Genomic DNA, 23,834 nt, shown 5'->3' with positions numbered 1-23,834 from the left:
CAGAACATTGCTAACCAATAATTTTGATGACTTTCAAAACTTAACTAATTATAATATTGAAACATTGTTTAAGCAAGCATTTAAAATCAGCTGTTAAGTGTTTGGACTTAGAGCACCTTGTGAACGGCATGAACAGAGACGGATTAATCTGCACCTAAAAGCGTTCATGTTAAATACTACGCTACGACACATCCCTAAACACATAACGAAACAACCCTGTTACTAGACAAAAAATCTCCTTGACAACCTAAAATTGCTCCTGCAGCTTGTCCTAATGCTTGTCAAAGAAGAACGTCGTTGTCTGATATTGGAAATTAGTCTTAGACTCTATTCCACATCTTTCAGGACAAGAATTTGTTATTGGACCATTAGGACTTGCACTGGATGCAAAGTACAGACATTTTCTGAATTAATGTTCAGAATATTGCCCACCATTGAGTAAGAGTATTCGAAACAAAAACGAAAATAATTCAGAGTAAAATGCTTAAAATTTCCTTATACATTGATATGACATGGCAAGAAGTTCTTAAGTTGGCTGATTTTGTTTGTTTGTTTGTTTGTTTGTTTGTTGTTTAACACCACACTCAGCAATCCGGGTTAGAAATGGCCTTAACCAACCCATGCTTGTCGTAAGCGACTAACAGGATCGGGTGGTCAGGCTCGCTGACTTGGTTGACAAATGTCATTGTACCCCAATTGTGTAGATCAATCAGGGGTTCAAATTTTTTTTAAAAAGCCACTTGCCACAGGGCAAGTGACTTTAAGAAAGTAACTTGTCCTGACTAATTATCCACTTGCCCTGATTTTTATGACATAATTATGATGATATAATTATGAAAGAAGAAATCAACATGGTATTTGATGTTAATGTTTACTGGACTATTTATTAAAAAGTGATAAATAGCAAAGAAAGATAACTCTACTTTATTATCATTGCAAAATTTAATAGCTACGTTTTGAGCAGATATGAAATTAAATCAAAGTTTATTTGCAGTTTGAAACCATAAGTGGAAATTATCTAGTAGCTCACGGACAAGTAAGATACCATTATTTGATTGCCCGAAATGAAAACTGTCTTGTCCCGGGCATCGGGCGAATGGGATTTTTAACCCCTGTCAATGCTCATGATGCCGATCACAGGATTGTCTGGTCCTTATTTACTGACAGCCACCATATAGCTGGAATATTGTTGAGTGCAATCTTAAAGAACTAACCAACCAGGAACAAATCGCAAACCTTTGACAAATAATTCATTAGCAAGATCCCCTTATCTCTCGCAACCTCCTCAGAATTTGTACCAGCTTAAAATAGCTCTTTCCCCCTCTCAACAATTGCACAAATTATTTGATATTGTTTCAGAGGAAAGGTTGATTCTTTCTGATCTACTCTGCCAAATGAAGACTTGTTATGTGAAATGTTAAAGCTCATGACTAAGGCTCATTGATTCAGTCATCAATTTTATGAAGGTTCCATCGGTAGGTGTCCAGGAATTTCTTGTCAATATGCTGGAAGTAGAACCATTAAGTGGTAGAATCCCAGACAAGGGCATGTGATTGTAGACGATTCGTGGAGAATGATTCTTATCCTCTCATTTATTCAATGCCAATTGGGCCAATGTAACCTGCATGCTTTCTTCTCAAGGAACGGATTTAGAAAATTGGTCTTCAATGATAGGAATTAGCCACTAGATTAGTAGAACTTGGCACATTTAATGTATGACAGGGTTGGTTAATTTGGAAAGACTTCACTACATATAATGACAGCACTACATGGGTTCAAATTACAGATACTTAAGTCAAGGTAAATTAATAGCTTGTATCCCAGGAATCATGGGGTAAACGATGAACTGTCTTGAACAGTATTTCAGAATGAGCTGCATTTTACACTTGTTTGAATGATATTCAGTGTTTCACCAAGATGTGGGAGGAGGCAAGAAGTGGTACAGATCTTAGATATACAGTGAGCAGGTTTTACGTGATACACACAAATGTAGATAATTTCAAAATACTTCCCTGTGTCCAGAGGGGCACTCAATATTATTCACTGTACCTGCAACACATATATGACTTTGCTTTGTGTTTGGTTGTTTCTTTCAGAGCAGCTACTTGCATCATTTCATCCATCAGTCCACATGATCAGTGATATTCCAGGCTCTACAGAAATTATCAAAACGTACAGTTCTCCACACTGTTACTTCCCAGGACCCCCATAGTCTGACTGACTGATTGAGTTTTGGTTTTACGCCACTTTTAGCAATATTCCAGCAACATCACGGCGGGGGACACCAGAAATGGGCTTCACACATTGTACCCACGTGGGGATTCGAACCCGGGTCTTCCGCGTGACGAGCGGATGCTTTAACCATTAGGCTACCCCACCGCCCCGGACCCCCATAGTGCCTGCAAGGACCCTTAAAACTAATAATTAGGGACCCCATGTTTGTGAGTTGAGGTAACACCCTGACTGTGTCACCTAGATGTTGGAAGAGGCCAGAAGTTGTACAGGTCTTAGGTCTAGCATGACATGGCAGCATGACACCAGACAATGCAAGATGGCGACAACTGTTGGACCAACTACTGTGAGTATGGTGCTGACGAACCCGGAAATATAACCAGGATGAATTAAAAGTGAGTGAGTGAGTGAGTGAGTGTGTGGGTGTGTGAGTGAGTGAGTGTGTGTGTGTGTGGGTGTGTGGGTTTGTGAGTGAGTGAGTGTGTGGGTTTGTGAGTGAGTGAGTGTGTGGGTTTGTGAGTGAGTGAGTGAGTGGGTGAATGTGTGTGAGGGTGTGTGAGGGTGTGTGAGGGAGTGAGTGTGTGGGTTTGTGAGTGAGTGAGTGTGTCAGGGTGTGTGAGTGAGTGTGGGTTTGTGAGTGAGTGGGTGTGTGGATTTGTGGGTGTGTGGGTTTGTGGGCAAAAACGTGAGTTGGGTTTAACTTCCTTCGTTCATAGACAATATCCCAGAATTACAATTATTGATCATGAATACATTTGTGATATGCTTTTTAACTGAAGACCATTTCTAAATGTGTATGGAATGTTACAACATTTTATGATCTTTTTTGTTCAGAATATATGACAAAAAGAACAAGCACACATTGAGATCAACATGATTAACACTGAAATGTGCAACACAGTCCATTGCACAATCATTAATATCACCAAGCGAGTTTAAATATGTGATGATGTCAATACATGCCAATATGTACATTTATCACATACAGAAAGCCCAAGGCGACACATTACGCCCAAATAGTCTTAACATGATATTGCATGGAGCCTCATTTGCGACCGGTAGGTAACCGACCTTGTGTCAATTAATCCAGCCGATAGGAAGAGGCATATGTGCATCGCCTCGGGCATATTAATCCTTCACAGCCGCAGCGTCCATTAATTTCCAAATTTCGTCAATATCATGCTCATTTCGGACAACCAGCAAGATCGCAGCTAATTGGGGGTTATGTACCCCCGGGGGGAGACATATACTTACGGATTGTCTTTACGTGATGCCGAACTGATAGATCACACCACCAACACGATCAAAGGGCCAGTCACACAATTTTGATATTAACGACAAAGTCGTCAATTACAAATTTATAACCATGCCATAACAGGTTCTTTGATGTCATAATGAAGCAGTGTATATGATCAAGGAAAGTCCTGTGGTAGTCTTATGGACACAAATAGTACTTGATGACCGAAACTGATTACAATCATCCATAATATACAATGAATGAAACATAATATGATCTGATTACGAGATTCCTGGTCTAACAAGTGCATGAATGTATGGGTGTTTATTGCTCTCGGAAAGAAAATAACAACAATATCTGGAGATGTATGCAAACATGCCAAACTTGTCATACCATTGCAGCATTTTTTTATTTCTCTGAAACGTGCATCTAGCAGGGCAGGGACAGAAGATCAATAATCGGAAATATCATTGCTGGGAAGAATTATTAACGAAAATAGTGTCATTGATAATAGAGTACATAACATATTGTGATGAAATAAAGTTTCCATTAAAATACATCAACTATTCACTAATTAAAATCCTTATTTATGGGTTGTTTGATTGGCATTCTGAGTGAGTGAGTGAGTATGGTCAACTATTCACACTTAAAATCTTTGGGTTTTAATTGGCATTCTGAGTGAGTGAATATTCAACAACATCATGGTGGGGATATTCAAGCAACATCATGGTGGGGGACACCAGAAATGGGCTTCACATTATAATTGTGCCCATGTGGGGAATCGAACCCAGGTCTTCAGCGTGATGAGTAGCTCTAACCACTAAGCTACATGTATAACTGTGTCGTGTCGTAAGTGCTGACTAATATGATCGGGTTGTCAGGCTCGCTGACCTGGATGACACATGTTATCATATCCAAGTTGAGTAGATCGAAGCTACTGATCACTGGATTGTCTGGTCCAGACTCGATTATCTACAGACCACCACCATATAGATGGAATATTGCTGTGTGCAGCATAAAACAACAAACAAAACGGTTTGGTGTAACCCTAAACATCACTTGATCCTCCAACTGAGTGAGTAAGTGAGTGAGTTTAGTTTTACGTTGCACTCTGCAATATTCCAGCTATATGGCAAATAATCTGTAAATAATCGAATCTGGACCACACAATCCAGTAATCAACAGCATGAGAATCGATTTTCACAATTGGGAACCAATGACGTGTCAACCAAGTCAGCGAGCCTGACCACCGATCCCGTTAGTCGCCTCTTACAACAAGCATGGGTTACTGAAGACACATTCTAACCTGGACCTTCACAGGTCTGATCCTCCAACTGACCATGTACAGATGATGATAAAAATAAAAGAATAAACAAGCGTTGTTTTCATAAACAGACATTCTTAATGATTGCCTAAAATTGAGGTTAAGATCAAGCAAGGTTGGTTTAACATGTTTAATAAGCCAAAAGTGACACTGGTTTTAGATGTTTTAGTGGTGTTAGACAACAAACCAACCACATCTTCATACAGACCAAGTTAAGGAAAATATAGACAGAAAAAGAGTCACAAATTTGCCTACAAAATAATTAAACAAGGACAAGGGAGTCCCTCATCACTCCTGCTCTCCCATCCCCGAATCTTTTTAATGTATGTAACAGTAAAGCCTCTAAACTGTATGGTGTACATGACATACTAATTGTAAACTGGAAATTTGCCATCTTAACAAAATTTGAAGAAATCCTACAAAATTTGCAGCTAACCACACCAGAACAGCAAGAAGCCAGAGTACAGAGATTGTTGATATCGTATTACCCCACACAGCTTGGATCCTGACCCTAAACTGCATGGTAGTAAGTGGCAGACATGGCTATCACCCATATTAGCAAGGGGGGAGTCACAATTATGTACAAAGTGGCTATTGACAGGTGTATTCTTAAAATGCTTCTGATATACAGCAATCAACGTGTCTCAGCTAGCAACCTAAACGGTTTAGTGTTCTTGGCTGGGCTGGTTGGTTTATTGTTTAAAGCCGCACTCAGCAATATTCCAGCTATATGGTGGCGGTCTGTAAATAATCGAGTCTGGACCAGACAATCCAGTGATCAAAAGCATGTGCATTGATTTTGGACCCATGAAGATCCAGGAATTTTGTAGAATAGGGATCTTCATTGATTTTGGACCCATGCCAGGATAGAATAGGTCTTCAGCAACCCATGCTTGCTACAAAAGGCTACTATGCTTGTCGGTAAGAGGCGACTAATGGGATCAGGTGGTCAGGCTCGCTGACTTGGTTAACACATGGCATCGGTTCCCAATTGCTCAGATCGATGCTCATTCGTGATATAGATGAATATATCGTTTATAACTCAAGGTCAGTAAAATAAAAACTTTAAATGATATTAAGATAAAAAAATACACTTTTGTCTTACATCGTTGAAAACCCCTGACACCGGGATATATCTCAGAATGAAATATAAGTCTCAAAGAGATCTTAAACAAAGTCTATAAAAGATATTGAAACCAAAATCTGAAATAAACTTTAAAAAAAAGATTTAAAATAGATCTTGACACGAAAATATAACACATATCTTGAAACAAAAATCTTGACAAAACCAGACACAAATGATGTTAAAAAAGACGTTCAACCATCATTAAAACTCATTTTGTAGTTTTAGCAAAACTGAAATACACTCAGAGACTAAAAAATCCTGCCACTCAGCATATCGAGTTCTTTTTCTGACACAGGTTACAGATCCGATAAGGTTAATCATTCAGAAGTCATCTAACCTTGCCAAATCTCAATGTCACTGATCAGGAAATATTTGACCTCAGTAAGGCTAAACCCAAAGACACAACAAAGACACTTACATAATCAAGATAGAATAACAAGCATACAATAGGCTTATGATAGCTTTGGAATAAATAAACAATCCAGACACATAATACTATTTAACACACCACTAATCCTACTGCCGGACAAGTCAACCAGTCGTATATAGCGCATGGATTTGAATGGTTCTATCATTATTCTAACAAAAACAGGTGTATCAATCCAGTGCTCTCATATAAGACACCAATGCGACAACAGTGTGCTTTAATCAAGCTTGACTAACTAAGTCTAGCCGTATACAAAATCAGTAGCAAGGTAATCACTATCAGAACAGAAGCTATATCCCTCTCAGCTGGGTAGTAATTATGTGGGTTCATGGCCATCTGACACTGACTCAGAAACGTTGCTGCTGAATTATTGTACATACAGTTTAATACGGTTACAGCGAACTCAAAGGATGACTAATACTTGTTTGTTACAAATTGTTTGTTATACAAATTTCAACTAAAATATTCAGCAAGCGACAGGGAACGAACAAACATTGTCACATCCATCATTTAAAGGCTCCTTACAAACCTATTTACTACATGCGTTCAAACACAAGTTAAGCCTCATCCCATGTCTTTTATTCCAAAACTTCCATGCATCTTTGGATGGCAATCACAAACTGTGACAAACAGACTTATCTAGGTAAATTGGGTGTAAAATCGGTAATGTCACAATAAATTATTAATCATGCTAGAAATGTGTTTTATTATATTCATTCTTAACATCTTGACAGTTTTTCAAACTGAACAAGCTACAGATAGCGTAATTTTCACCTGATAGTGATTCACGGGTGCCTTGAAAGTGTGAATGTCTAACATTTGAGAAACCCTCCTTCTTCCCTCTTGACGGACCTGCTATTTCCTTATCAAAATCGTGCTCAGAAAATGCAGACACAAAATTTTAATGAGTGAATGAGTGAGTGTAGTTATATGCCACTTTTAACAATATTCCAGCAACATCACGGTGGGGGACACCAGAAATGGGCTTCACACATTGTGACCATGTGGGGAATCGAACTCAGGTCTTCAGGTGACAAGGGAAAGCTTTAACCACAAGGCTACCCGTCGCCTCTTACGACAAGCATGGGATACTGAAGATCAATTCTAACCCGGATCTTCATGATATTATGATCCTTAACTGTTTTGTTCAGCATTTTTGGACAAATATCATGACATATTACACCTTACTGTATTGGCAGAAGGTGGCGCAACATATCTGATTCCCACCAAATCAAAATGGTGGATTCTCATGTGATAAATGCTGAAGTTGTCATAATTACCAGAACACTATGGTTTCTCAACATGGCTCCAACAAGCATGGGTTACTGAATACTCCATAAGTCTTGGAATGCCAACCAATTAATTTTCCTTAGAATGCCATTGGGACATATTTTCCCCAATGAAACATCAGTACACATGATATGACTAAAACGGTCATTTCCAGTTTTGTGCTTTCAAAGAATTGGCAAAGTGATACCTTACAATATTTTTACTACAGTGTTTGAGTACGCATGCACACGCACGCACGCACGCACGCGTGCACGCACGCACGCACGCACACACACACACACACACACACACTGGGAGCTACTGTTTTAGTTATTTTATCTCGTTATTCAGATATCCAGTGAGTGAGTGAGTGAGAGAATGAGTCAACTAGGACAGAAGATAATTAAAACCAGATCTAAGGTGTGAACAACAATCACCTCAACCTGTTGGCTACTCTACAGTCCACCTGCCACCAGTTACCTGTACTTGACCCTAATTAAATTCTCACAGCATCCAACGTCAAAGTTAACAGGTTTCTGGAACTCCTAATGAGATTGACAAGTCCATTCTGTAACTTCACCTCAACATAAGCACAATACACTTGGTGAGAGTTATTTGGTACGACCTTCAATGAGTCCAGAAAGGTCACTGCCCTAATGTTTATGCTCAAGGGTCATGCTTGTACTCTCTTGCTCTTGCAGTGAGTGAGTGAGTATGGTTCTCCGTTGCTTTTAGGAATATTCCAGTAATATCACGCCGGGGGACACCAGAAATGCGCTTCACATATTGTACCCACGTGGGGAATCGAACCTGGGTCTTCGGTGTGAAGAGCAAACGCTTTAACCAATAGGCTACCCCACCACCCTAGTTCAATGTTTATGCTCAAGTGTCATATTTGTACTGACCGCCTCCGTGGTGTAGTGGTTAGAGCATCAGCCAGACAGCGCGGAAGGTCGCGGGTTCAATCCCCGACCGCGTCATACCAAAAGACGTTAAAAAATGGTACTTGTTGGTCCCTGCCTGACACTCGGTATTAATGGGTACAACAAGGACTGGTCGGCTCGGAGTCAGTATAATGTGTCTGAGTGGGGTATTCATGCTTCACTGCGGCACGGCATCTCAGTGAGCTAGCACTATAAAACCAGCTTCAGTCTGGGCTAGTACAAGCAGCTGCACATACACATACACACGCATGCACGTCGTCATATGAGCGAAATATTCTCAAGCACGACGTTAAACCCAATTTCACCTCACCTCACCTCTCATATTTGTGCTCTGTTGTGCTTGGAAGCAAGATCGGTTAATGTCAATAAGTAGAACACGTGAGTGTTTTAACTTGATGGTGGTGGTGGGATGAGTCCAAGAACATTGTTAGAAATACAAAATATCAGAGTCAGATTTTGTTATGGAAGGTGTCATCACAAAAACCTATTTGATAGGTGTCATGACACAGAAATACTTGATTGGTGTCATAACAGAAGTCATGATACAAGCATACAAGATTCTATTCAAGAGTGAGTGAGTTTTAGTTTTACACCGCACTCAGCAATATTCCAGCTATATGGCGGCGGTCTGTAAATAATCGAATCTGGACCAGACAATCCAGTGATCAACAGCATGAGCATCAATCTGCGCAGGGAACCGGGACATATGTCAATCAAGTCAGCGAGTCTGACCACCCGATTCCATTAGTCGCCTCTTACCACAAGCATAGTCGCCTTTTGTGGCAAGCATGGGTTGCTGAAGACCTATTCTACCCCGGATCTTCATCGGGTCTCAATGAGAAAGACTTCACGTGAGAAAGAAAGACATTGCACTGCGACCAATCACCATTAATCTGTGAAGATCTGGGTTAGAATTTGACTTCAGCTACCTAGGCGACTAACAGGAATGGGTTGGTAGCCTTGCTGACTTGGTTGACATGTGTCATCGGGGTTTAGGACAATTGCCACCGGACAATTGCCACCGGATACTAGCCACCTGGACAAAAGTCAATATTTCATCAAAGTCAAAATTACTTCAAGGTTAAAAGTTGATCAAATTCAGAAAATGAATATGCCAAGAAAATATTGACTTTTCATCATCAAAAGTTTATTGACAACCTGCATTGATTTTCTCAAATAAAATTACACCAAAATTCTTGGTGGCAATTGTCCTCGAACTTATAGTAACTATAACTGGGTGGCAATTATCGTGGGTCGCAATTGTACCAATTGTCCGAGGTGACAATTGTCCTAGGTGGTAATTGTCCTAGGGTGACAATTGTCCTGCTCTCATGTCATCATATCCCAATTGCTTAGATCCATGCTCATACTGTTGATCACTGGATTGTCTGGTCCAGATTCATGTCTGGTCCGCTGATTGTGGCATCTTAACAGCAAACGAACCGACAAACAACCAAACAAAAATCAATGACCATTAAAACCACATTCCATAACAGCCGATATGTTAAATGACATCAAACAAACTGTACAGCTTTAACGCTTCATGTTAGACAAACAACAATCAATAGTGCGTCTTTACTTCCTTGATCTACACCGATACTTGTTTTATAAAGTGACTGGATTCAGTCGATAGCCAGTTTCCTGTTTCACGGATGAGACATGCAACGAGTGGTATTACATTTTAAAGCTGATTCACCTATCGTGTGATTGTGATCGCATGGGGAAAATCGACACTGAACATCATCACATGGTCCAAAACCCACCTGTAAACATCTACCATCACTCATTCAATGCTGCAACAGCTGTTCATTACTGATAGGTGAAGTTAAGAGCTATGCTTATTTACACAGACCTGAGTGCCCATTAAGATAATCTGGGAAAACTGGCTCCTAAACTAACAATTTTAACAAACATCGTAAAAAAATTGTAGCCATCCATTTATTACCCGTTATTTGGTTGTGCCAGCTGGTAGGGATGCCACGATACATCGATACTTTTTCTAAGATGACACAATTATCGATACATTCAAACTGTATCGATATTTTTTCTTAAAGTATCGGTTTAAATATGCTTATGTATCGTTTACATATTGCAGCTTGTATCATGTTTTTTTTATTTTAGCAGAATCATAAATGATTATTTTTCATGCACAAAGATGGGAAATTAGAACTTTTTAATCTCTGAAAATAAAAAATGTTGATCATTTCATGGACAATTATAATATGAAATATTAATCTTCAAAATGTAACTAAATTTACGCAATAATGCCACGAAAATAGGTATCGTAATACGTATCGAATCGTGACATGGGTATCGTAATATGTAATGATTCATGAAACATAACTGTGACATCCCTACCAGCTGGTATACACAATATACAGCAGCATGTAATTATTTTTATGTAATGGGTGAGTGAGTGAGTATGGCTTTATGCTGTTTTTAGCAATATGCCAGCAATATCACGGCGGGGTACAAGCTGCCAAACACGGTCACATAGTTTGTTTGTTTGGTTTTTTAGCTTGTTTGTCGTTTGTGTAACAACACACTCAGCTATCAGTGTTTATCACTTACATAGATCCATCTGTCAGCTGCTATGCTAATACACAACCATCTACCTTAGTCATCTGAACAATTAATCTGGGGACAAACATCACGAAGCATGGACGACCGGCTCCTACACCGTATCCATATTATTGTCCATCAAATACCTCATGCTCAGTCATGTCCCATTCGCATTGACGCCTTATTACTTCCGTCGTCAATTACACCAGTTTGGAAACACAACCCAATTTCAGACAAAAAAACAGGCCATATATTAAGCTGGTGATAGGTAAACAAAGGCTCTCTGGTGAAATGTGATGATTGTAAACAAAGTATATGACAGAGGCCAGTGTCTGGTAGCAGCAGGATTCGTGGGTGGATTGACACTAAATCAGAATATCAGACCTGATCACTACTGTATAGGAACTCCAAGGATTGGCAGCGTCCCAGATCACCTCAAACATTCACAAACATTCACAAACATTTACAGAAAGAGGCTAGACTTTGTTTGTTTGCTGCTTACACTCACTAAGCAAAATTTCTTTTATGACAGCAGTCTATAAATTATCATGACTTACATCCAATCAGCATTATTCATATTGTATGACTGCGTCCTGTGAATAATCAAGTTTATTGCTGCACTCCGCAATATTCCAGCTTCATGACAACAGTCTAAAATAATCAAATATTATGTCGCACTCAGCAATATTCCACCAATATGACAATCTAAATTAATCAAATTTTATGCCACACTCAGCAATATTCCGACAATCTAAAACAAAAGTCATCAGAATCCCCCCGGCCCCCATGAATTTGAAAGAATAAATCAACTGACTGTTACTTAAAGTCCAACTTGATTTTTTTAGCCTAAGTCCAAACTATTACCATGGAAATCATGAAAAATAAAAATGTCAAGATCTATTTGATATATCTGTCAAGTCTTGTAGACAGATATTGAACAGTTTTCGAGTTGTGATCCGGAACGTAACCCACCCCTCCCTTTTGAGACTAAGTCAGAATCATTTCCATGGAAACCGAGAAAAATTAAAATGCCAGAAATCTGTAAATAGCAAAAGGCACCACTTTAGGTTATGTTTGATAAAAATTATATCTACCAAGTCCGGTTTCCGAAGTTGTGAACAAATATTGACCAAAACGTTTCCATAGAAACCAAGTTGTGCTCTGAAATAGCAAAGCTTCACCATTCTCTTTGTTGAGACTATGTCCAAAACGTTTCCATAAGTCCAAAACCAAGAAAAAAAATATAAAATGCAAAAACCACTCTGTTAGCCAAAAGTCAAAACTAGCAAAAATATTGGCACCACTTTCTCCCTTTTGGACTAAGTCTGAATCGTTTCCATTTAAACCGGAAAAATATATCTGCAAATAGCAAAAGGCAAGTTTTATCTGCCAAGTTTTGAAAGATATTTAGAAGTTTTCGAACTCCAGAAACGTTTCCACCCCTCCCTTTTGAGATTAAGTTCAACTCGTTTCCATGGAAACCCCAATTTTTTTTTTAAAAATGACGAAAATCTACAAATAGCAAAAGGCACCACTTTAGGTTCTGTTTGATATATCTACCAAGTTTTGTTGAAAAATATTTAACAGTTGTTGAGTTGTGCTCCGGAAATGAAACCAATCCCTCCTTTTTGAGTCCAAAACATTTCCATGGAAACCAAGAAAAATAAAAATGCCAAAAATCTGTAAATAGCAAAAGGCACCACTTTAGGTTCTGTTTGATATATCTACCAAGTTTTGTTGAAAATATTGAACGTTTTTTTGAGTTATGCTCCGGAAACAAAATGATTAACTTTCGGACTGACAGACAAGTTAACTATTCACCCCAGCAACACATGGGACAATATAATCATTCATAAACATTCCAGCTATATAGTGAACTCCCCAATAATCAAGTCTCCAGATAATCAGTACAGTACATCAAGTAGATGCTTACATTACCCAGCCATCACCCCTTTTACCATATCATCTATCTGTTTACACGACATGGACATACATGTACATATCCATTAGACCGATGTTCTCGTTAAAAGCATGCTAAGTGAGCAGACATAATGATGAATGTTTTAAATAGCTCAATAACAGCATACCATTAAAATCTGATGTTCATTTCATTACAGCTGTTTAATTACTTTCACAAGTCATGTCTGTAAATTGATATCCTTGTAAGGCCAAACCAAATCATTTCTTGCATTAACATATTCATCCTGAATTTATAATCACAAATTACAAAAATAATCTAAAATGTTATTTAAATGGATTTGTTAATAAAATAGAAACATTGACTTTCATATAAGATTATCTCTTTTCAAATATTTCTGAGCTTAAATAAATTAATAATATTCAGTTGACTTCGATCCAATATTTTCCCAGATTTTAAAATACATAATCTTTCCTATTCAGATGAGACTAGATTCCTGTCACAGGCCAAGGAATGTTTTTTGCGTTAAATAAATAAGTGTATACACTACACGTTATCATGTGATGCTTGTCTGACGTCATAGCAACGTTTCTTGCTTGCTTTTGTAAATAAACATGGGTATGCAAGGAAGTGAAATGGACGAGTGTTGATAGCAGAAGGCACTGAGGGGTGTATGGTGATAAATAAGCGGGGAGATCTGGAACCGTGTTCATCGGAAATTCACACTCAGGACTGGTATCTGACAAGGAAGCTGATACGGAGGCTGCTTTTTTTCTTCTGATGCTTTAAGATTACCTATATCACAAGAGTATGTCTGCACTTATAGTACAAATGTACTGGACAATATATATGTTGTGCTTACAACACAGATTTCTAAAAACACATTCTGTGAAGTTAGGCTGTATGTACTTTTAATGTGTTTTTAAGCTTCAGCCTAAACAAGTAAGAGAGCAGGTGGGCGAATAAATAAATAAACAAATAAATGTCAAATTTAGTAATTGGTAGTACTGGACAATATATATATGTGCAACCCAGATCAAATAATGTTTACTAATTTTGTTTATTATTATATTTAGAGCAAAATATCACTCACTAATATGTAGAACAAAATATCACTCACTCACTCACTCCAATTCATCCTTCCCAGGGAACCTCACTTTTCCAACAACCCCATAATAACGTTTCAATGCATGCAACAAATCCCATTTTAAAACTGTGAGTTTGGGTTCATAACTGACCTAATTTAACATATGCCTGTAATACAGAACCTCAGGAACCACCCACATCTGGTAACGCTTGGCAACCTTGAGCGCTATAATGCTGCAACAGCCTATTAGGAAACTTAAAACCCATCGCCACCACCAACAGCAGGTTTCCAACACTAACAGTCGTGTTGGAGTGAGTCAGAAACCACCCCTGCTTATTTCACCATCAAAGATTCTATCTGTTGTGTATGACACATTAAATCTGCAGTGAAAAAAAACAAATGAAATTTGAAGGATAAAGATGTAGAATAAAAAGGATATTTATGAAAACTGACATTTCATGTGGAGATTAAAATTTTGCATCACAGATGATATTTGTTATACACATCACAGATATAATCTGTGATGCAGCAATATAATCTTAACATGACATTTCTTTATAAGAATTCTTCTTTTCTGTCCAATTCTCCTTCCTTCAAGTTCCATTTTTATTTCTTTCAGGATTAAAGGCACAATGTCACACATTTTCGACAATTTTGTGGCTTATAATATGCACTCACTTTAGCTTCCTATTGATGCAATAAAAGACTTATTATCCCTTACGACTTGCCTGAAATCGATAATTTAAACTTTGAGACGAACAGCTTCCAAACAGAGAACACTTGCCATATATGGAATGTGAACAATAGCTCCGTACATCGAAAACTGTCGCATGTGGTGTTGTCGGTGTTTGCCAAATTGGTTTCAATCACAAGTTGTGCGTAGGATATTCTGGTTTCAATCACAAACTGTGCGTAGGATATTCGTTAAGAGCGCTCCAAGGGACATAACTCTATGGGCTTCGCTTGAAATAATGTTCGGCCAGTAGGGGCGTGAGAGTTGATTTAATGCAACCTTGCATTAATTCATTCAAACTTTTTAATTTAATATTGTAATCTAAATACTTAAAGTTTGGGGGAATAAATGATATGGTAGCTACACTGAGGGCTGATAGTATTATTGAGAGAAATGCATTACCGTATATTACCATCTATAAGCTGAATTTTGAGGACCCAAAAAAGCAGTCTGTAGAAGGGGGTCGTCTTATCCATGGGTTACGCTTTAGTCAAACTTTTTTCCAGCGGTAAGAAAACAACATCGTATCACTTCGCGTGAACAAACAACAGAAGACGACTTTGTTAGTAGAGACGTTAAATTTGCAATTAAACATCACTAGACAAGATTATTTACCTTTTAAGTTATAAGTTGTTTTTGCTGGGCATTGTATTATTTGCAGGTATTAAGATTACCGTGTGTATCTGAGCCGGAAATAGCAATCAGCTGTGCACATGTTTCCCGGCGACCAAAGTTATAATTTTTGGTAACTGCCAGTTGTCTGTGGTCTGTGTTTGCCGCAATTAGGACCCCATAGTGGGGGGATAGACTTATACCATTTTGACACTGAGTTTTATGGTCAAGTTTGGGGGTCGTCTTATCCATGGGGTCGTCTTATAGACGGTAATATACGGTATATACTTTAAGAGAAATTTGGAGTGATATAGTGCCTTTAAGACTAGGGGTAATATCTGTGGTGGTTGTGACGGGTACAGGCCTGACCTCGGTGGTGCTGTGATTCATTATGACACATACAAATGTCCTAATGTGTTCTTTCATCAGTAATTTGTATTAATCTAACTGAAGATAACCTACATTTTGACAATGGCTGACCATTATTCTCTTAGGTGTTGCTGTGGTTATAATGCATGGGTAATAGACACCATAAACATTAAAAAATATATTTAAAAGTTTTATCAAACGAATCATGGATTTATTTCTGAAACAAAAATTTCAGTTTGTTTCAGAAATAAGCATTGTCACTTAAGTAAACCTTGCCATTAGGAGATTAAATATACATGAATTTGAAAACACAAAACCCCTAAAGTTTCCAATCATATTGTGATACATGCTCATTAAATTCAAATCATGTACACTAGTAATACCGTCCTGCTGTGCGAGTCAAAATTTAACATCACGTCTGCATTATGTCACCGACTGCCTGTAGAGTAAGGTGGGATGTACAAATGTTAATCTTGTCAACACATGGAATAATGTTCAACATTAAACTATGACAAATACAACAAAATATGTCTGCTGATGCTTGTCTACATTGGGTTAATGTGGTTAAAGCGTTGGCTCGTCATGCCGATTCCCCACATGGGTACAATGTGTGAAGCCCATTTCTGGTGTCCCCCGCTGTGATATTGCTGGAATATTGCTAAAAGTGGCGTAAAACCTCACTCACTCACTCACATAAAACCCAACTCACTCACTCACCATATGCATTTCGACCAAAATATGCAGCAAATGGCCGTGACAAAATAACTTTTACATTTTATCCATCAGTTCATTTTAATCTATTTGTTATAAACATAGTTTATTGTAGTATATAATGAGTGAGTTTAGTTTTACGCCACTTTTAGCAACATTAATATCACAGCAGGGGAAACCAGAAAGGGACTTCACACATTGTACCCATATGGGGAATCGAACCCAGGTCTTCAGCGTGATGAGCAAACACTTTAACCATTAGGCTACCTCACTGTAGTATATGAGCACAACAACTGTGAACACTACGTAAAACCCTATTTCATCTCACCTTTGAGTTAGAATTGGTCTCCAAGAAGCTACGCGTGTCTGGTAATGAATCTGTGTTAGATCTCAAGAAGCAGTGCCAGCTGTAGTTCTGTCTTTGCCTAATCCACACAAATCCCAGATTTACAACCCTCAACAGACAGAAATATTTACACAGCCCAGCTGAAGAATACACCAGGCAAGTAACTTGTACGCCATTAAATCGGAGCCGTGATCTCTCAAGTCCTGCTCAGGTGCCTGATACAGTAGCTTAGTACAACAATAAACTTGTTTGCTTTGTCATGCATGGCGGAGATATAAGTGATTGAATACTTTTTAATATTTCCACAAAGTCAAGGGAAATAACATCCCAGTCAACATAGTAACACCTTGCTGTCAATAAATACGTACATTGACAGGAAACAGACCAGCGGAAATGAATGTCTGTGTTTAAAAAGGTTCTTCCATGAAACTGTCAAGCAGGTACACTTTCAGATGAGAAGTTTTTACAGCTTTGTGTTTCATTTATGTCAGTGTTCCAGTCATATCAGTTCAGGTTTACATCTATGTTGAACAGTGTTTCATCTGTTTCCCTCTTCCAGTCATATCAGACCCGGGTTCGATTCCCCACATGGGTACAATGTGTTAAGCCCATTTCTGGTGTCCCCCGCCGTGATATTGCTGGAATATTGCTAAAAGCGACGTAAAACTAAAATCAGTCAGTCCAGTCATATCAGTTCTTCAGGTATATCCTAGTGTTTCAGTTATCCCACACTGTTTCAGTTTATCAGTTTTTCCATTATATCTCAACGTTTCAGTCCTATATCATTAGTGTTTCAGTTAAACATCTGAAGAACACAAGATTTTATTTGTTGTTTAACGCGGCACTCAGCCATCTTCTAGCTGCATGACAGTGGTGTGTAAATAAACGGGAGCACCAGACAATCCAGTGACTGGCAGGGGCATCAACCAGGTCAGAGACCCTGACCATCCATAAGACCATTGGTCACCTCTAAACACAAGCATGGTTGGTGAAGATCTATTCTGTGACATCCGGATCTTAAGGACGGAAGGAAAGCAAGAAGAGACACAGATTGACATTTACAACTTGTTAAAACGGTTAGGATGACTATAGTGCTGGCGTCAGGGGTCGCCGGGGTTCAATTCCTGACAAGAAAATTTCAGTTTTGTGCTTTCAAAGATTTAACAATGTGATACCTGAGAACGTTCTCTTACTGCTGTGTGCGTGCGTGCGTGCGTGCGTGTAAGAATCTTCTCCAACATGTTTCACTTTTATCTTCAGGGAGAAGTAAAAGTGAAACATGTTGGAGAAGATCCGTGTCGTGTGATTATTTCAGAAACTTCTTCTTATATATGTACTACTGTATGCTCGGTATTCTCATCACTTTCTTTATATATATATATATATATATATATATATATATATATATATATATATGAATGTGGGGAGCTACTGGAGAAACAATACCCATCAATAGTTTCACCTGAAAGTGTAAAAATTTATGTTTGTGAGCCAAGAAACAAATTAGATAAATTACGACCCAACAAGTCTAGATTTCCTCAGATTCAGGTTCTCAATCTCCAAATTTGCTGGGGCTCCTTTTCAATTATAATGGAATATTCAGAGACTAAGCATTAGTGTAACATACAATCAGCTTCTCACTTCGACAGGTGTTTCAGAACCTAATGAGAAGAATCAGCAGACCAGGTGCATCTGTGAAGGTCACCATCAACATACGCTTGTCATTAGGGAAATACTTTACTCAAGAATATCTCTGTCATGCCAAAACATGCTTGGTCATTCCTAATTGATCAATATTTGTCAAGCGTTATCGTCATTATCATGATTAATTCATGAGACGCCAGCACTGAGTTCCGCCCTCATCTGCGTAGTATATCCCAATCTACATGATATACACCATGATATACTACCTGATAAACAAGCTTGAGTGTATTAGCCAAACTGACAGCTCTTCACAAAGAACTTGGAGAGGATTAAAAGGGTATGGCTGCAATTATACAAACACACCATGTTTGCTCAACTTCTGTGGCACTGTAAATCTGTCCCTTAACTGAAGGCAAACTTTCAGAAAATAAATCCTCGGATGAACTTGTTTACACCATTCAAAATATTTTTTAAACATCCCTTCTTGGTCGTGTGTTGATTTTGTGTTTAATTCTTCTGTGATCGTGTACATGTGTGCGTGCATACTTTTTACATTTATGATTGCCTGGAGCCGTCTTGGAAACCTCTGTGACTTCAGCGAACTGTGTTCTTTCTGCTCACAACTTACAACCTACTTTCTCCAAATGATCTAGAGGTGGTGGGGTAGTCTAGTGGTTAAAGCGTTCGAGCCGAAAGGTCCAGGTTTGATTCCCCACATGGATACAATGTGTGAAGCCCATTTCTTGTGTCCCATGCCATGATATTGTTGGAATACTGCTAAAAGCGACGTAAAACCTCACTCACTCATTCACATAAAACCCTCTTCACTCACTCACCATATGCATTTCGACCAAAATATGCAGCAAATGGCCGTGACAAAATAACTTTTACATGTTATCCATCAGTTCATTTTAATTTATTTGTTATAAACATAGTTTATTGTAGTATATAATGATCTTCTTATTGTTATATATACACTATGTAATACGCCATACAAATGACCTTTATCATTACTACCATTATTGTTTACAATAAATTTAGACTAAAACCTGTATTCTTTAAAATCAAACAACAGTTCATTGAAATTTAATACATGAAGTCACAGCTTGCAGAGCAGTATAAACATTAAAAAAAAATCAACCGTATTTCCTCAATTTCTAATGAAAGCTTGCATACTACTACACATTGACCTTTAAAAACCATTATTCTCCAACCAAGTTCTACAGTTCTATAAACAGACTTTTCTGAGGATTGTCCACAGGTGCCACTGTTGTGGCCATTTGAAAAAGATTTCGAAACCACTGACATCTAGTTTGTGCCACAAGCGAATGAAGAATGGCACGACAATCTACCTGAGCATTAATCCTTTTACTGAAGCAAAAATAACAGTGACATTTAAACACGTGAAACCGATTTGGTCATGTTATCAAACATGTCATCGACATCAGGATTCAGACATCAGGCAGTTATCTCCCTTCTCCATCATTTACTTCAAAATGGCAGCCCCTGGTCCTAATTGATTTTTCAGAGATTTCTGTTGAAGTGATTAATTAATAACACCTTTGTAACAGAAACCGCAGAGCGTAGGTGTAGCTTACACTGAGGTTCCACAAAGATTTTATCAGCATTTCCTTCACGTTAGTGATTCAGTTGAACTGGAGTTACCAAGTGATGGTTATATTTCTTTTTGTGCTTCATTTTTCAAGGGAATTTTATTTTACATGAGATTTACAAAAGATCAGGGGTGGAAATAACTATACCGGTACAGTGGCACATGTAAAATCACTTGCCCTGATCATTTTTCCACTATACTGGCCGTTTTCTTGTTGATTTTTTAAATAAACAACATAATTAACATTGGAATATCAACTGGACACCGGGTACAGTGTGATATACAAATTTGCTTGCCCGACAGAAAAATACACTGGACTCGGGCGTCGGGCAATGGGTTATTTCCACCCCTGAAGATGTTGAAATTTTGAGGAATTGCAAAAATTGGACACTCAGGTTCCTAAAGGATTTTCCACTTTAGTAAGTTAAGATAGATTAGGGCCATGTTGAAAACATTTCAGTCATACGCCTTGCCATCTTCATCGGAAGTCCAAAGATACATGCGTGGATATTTACGAGTTTGGGGAAACATATGTGTGAGTGAGTGGGTAAGGTTTTATGCTGTTTTAGCAATATTCCTGCTATATGACGGTTGGGTTTCACACACAGTACACGTACGAGGAATAGAACCCAGGTCTTCAGCATGACGAGCAAAGGCTCTAACTGCTAGGCTACCCTGCCACCTTGTGAAACCTATGGCTCAGCAAATACTAATTAACGGGACGTGGTTGACATTTCCCATATTAAAAAACACCCATGATGAATTATTATTTTTACGATACTGTTTCCCTTTTAAGAAAAAGATGCATTAAAGTTACCATCAGAAACTTGTCAATATATTACATATGTATCATGCGTAGTGATGCATGATTTCAACTGTTGTGTGAACCAAAAGTACAATCTCTAAACTCCTTTTTGGCATATTCCTTCACTGAGAAAAAAGTCCCATGGATTATTAACAAAATAATAAACTAGAACAGAGTTTTGCAGAATAGTTCAAACTTTTATAACAGTTTCAACAACAATTCTGATCCATCTGATTATACCTCAGGTATAAATTCACTGATACTAATCTTAAAACAAGTCCCCTTCAGCTTATCTAATTTGCATACTAGTGAGTGAGTTTAGTTTTACGCCCCACTCAGCAATATTCCAGCTATATGATGGCGGTCTGTAAATAATCGAATCTGGACCAGACAATCCAGGGATCAACAGCAGGAGCATCGATCTACACAAATTGGGATACCATGACATGTGTCAACCCAGTCAGCGAGCTTGACCACACGATCCCGTTAGTCGCCTCTTACGACATCGTGGGTTACTGAATATCAATTCTAACCCGGATCTTCATGGGTCTAATGTCTTTGAGGTATGACATACTTGTCATAGGCTAATGTCAAGGAAAAATGTTTTAGTTAAATGACGAAAAGAAATTATACATCCATCAAAGCATGGCAACACGGCTTATGTCAGAGAAATCACTCAAATCAGGAGATTCCCACAGATTTTTATTAATGGAATCCTCATAACACAGATATTCCTGTTTATGTTAGGATATTCCTGTTTATGTTAAATGCATGTGCAATGATATGAGATCAGTAAAGTTATTATAAAGTTAATGGTGAAGTTTACGTCATGTCACCAGTTTGGACCCCCATCTTGTTCACACCTGACACGTCTCAAAGTTGCTTGGAGCAAAACACAACGTCTGACCCAGGTAAAACCCTTGATTGTCAAGACAATAATGTACACCCACAAAAGTCTATTTCTTCAAGACATAGGTTTTTATAGATAAGGTTTCTAGGATTGTACTATCACACTCACACATGTTGATTTTTATTTAAGTATGTTTACAATAAACTGTATTTATACCGTAAACACTCATAACAAACTCCTGGATATAACGAACACTTGTTTGAGTCCCAGCATTCTCTTCCCACAGAGGTTACTTGTCATATCTTCCTACGAACCTCTGTTCTAATACGGACATATTTCCCGGTTCTCGTAAAATCCCCTAGCAGCAAAAAGTCACAACAAGAATTATCTCCCTTCTTTCTATCCAATCAGAACGCGTGTTACATCGACTTAAATCCTAAAATGGGGCCACAAATATCCCTCTTCTCTGCCGGGGACTTGTGTTGATGTGACACACACGACATTTAATGGCAAGCTTGTCCGTTGTCAACGAGGGCGATGGAGTCGCCATTGATCCGCATTTACATGACTGAGTTCTGTCTCGAAGAAACGTTTGCGCATCTCGCAGGGGAAGAGGTTCTAGTTTTCCAGAAGCATACGAAAATTACCGAGGCCGTGCGAATGATCACTTTTGAAACAACGCGGCTGATTGCCCAACTAAATTTGATTGCAACCAATCACGAATCCTGAACACTCGCTCCATGAAAGGGCCGTATTAGAACAGAGGTTCGCAGGAAGATATGCGAGTAACCCCTGTGGGAAGAGAATGGAGTCCCAGTTACTTGTTGTACATTAGACAAAAAAAAGAAATATGTCCGTTTTCGGTTACCCGACCGACCCTTTCCAAATCTACCCACCCACACTATTTTTAAAAAGCATTTTTTCGGCCTTAAAGTCGATATGAGTATCGAGAACTGCAGCTAAACAACTAAATTGGGTGTTGATCCCTTTGAGTTTCGTTATTACAAACTGCATTTCAAACAATTTACAAACCAAACAAGGAATATATTAAAAATGTTATAAGTAAAACTTGAGACGCCTTGTTTCAGCCATTTTATGTCACTGATCACATCTATTAGTAATGGTGTCCTTTCCTTATTTCATAGTCTAAAAACACTTAAAAATATTACAAAACTATTCATTTCAACACTTTTGTGTCAATATTATTATCTACTGTGAACTTACAAACCCACTTCTTGATATCATCACACATTATTTGAGAATAATAACTGTAGCATTTATTTTACAGCTGAGTATACCAACAGTAGCTGAACTGACAGCCTTTTCTGGGCATTGTAAGCCTCAACGAGACTGGACTGCAAATGAGACCTATTCATGCCTGTGCAAAGTTAAACAAATACAGACTGTATATTTCAATATAGTGAATGACAGTGGTCATGCTGTGTGTAAAGATTGCTAAGGCGGTAATCCCTATATTTTATGACCTATTGATACGGGATAAAGCCCTGAAAAGGAGTATGAATGAATGACAAGTAACCTTCACAGCTGAGCGGGTGGCTTCCCACTGGGTTGTTCTCCTGGCTCCTTCGTCCATGTGCCTTAGGAAAAGCCTCAAGTACTTTAACACTTGGGAAGAGCATTGTATAACACTGGTGTGGGTTTTGAACAACTTATACACCTACCGTATTCGTTCTCATAACCACATCATGGCTTCGAAACAAATGTTCAGATTGTAGACTTGTTAAGAGTTGTATTAAATGGATGTTGGTTTGTAGAACATGTCGCCTACCATATTCGTTCTGATAACCAGAGCATTGCTTTAAAACATATGTTCAAAATGAAGAGTTGTATAAAATCAGCGTTTGTTTGGCATAACATATATACCTACCATACTCATGTAACCATAGTATAGAAATGTTCGAGGCGCTGAAACCTTAATGATCTGAAAATATTTACTAAGTTTCCAGAACAGTCACTAAACAAATCCTTAACTTAGGGAACATCTTTTTAAAATCTTTACGGTACA

The 23,834-nt window shown here is 38.3% G+C and overlaps 1 protein-coding gene and 1 long non-coding RNA gene across 4 annotated transcripts in view; one reads left to right on the top strand and one right to left on the bottom strand.

Annotated features, from left to right (window-relative positions):
• The window catches only part of LOC124290289 (high affinity cGMP-specific 3',5'-cyclic phosphodiesterase 9A-like), a 109,494-nt gene that overhangs the window by 57,965 nt on the left and 27,695 nt on the right, over positions 1 to 23,834 (bottom strand). The gene's annotated exons all lie outside the window — the stretch shown is intronic.
• Positions 974 to 20,967, top strand: LOC124290291. The gene is made up of 3 exons (XR_006901880.1): positions 974 to 1,114; positions 13,938 to 13,940; positions 20,956 to 20,967. It is a non-coding gene; the product is annotated as an uncharacterized LOC124290291 (long non-coding RNA).

The sequence above is a fragment of the Haliotis rubra genome, unplaced genomic scaffold (genome assembly GCF_003918875.1).
Source record: "Haliotis rubra isolate DU_JTF1 unplaced genomic scaffold, ASM391887v1 Scf460, whole genome shotgun sequence".
In the NCBI taxonomy this organism is placed as follows: Eukaryota; Metazoa; Mollusca; class Gastropoda; order Lepetellida; family Haliotidae; genus Haliotis; species Haliotis rubra.
Note: the sequence above shows the minus strand (reverse complement) of the source record. Positions and strands in the feature narration are given on the sequence as shown.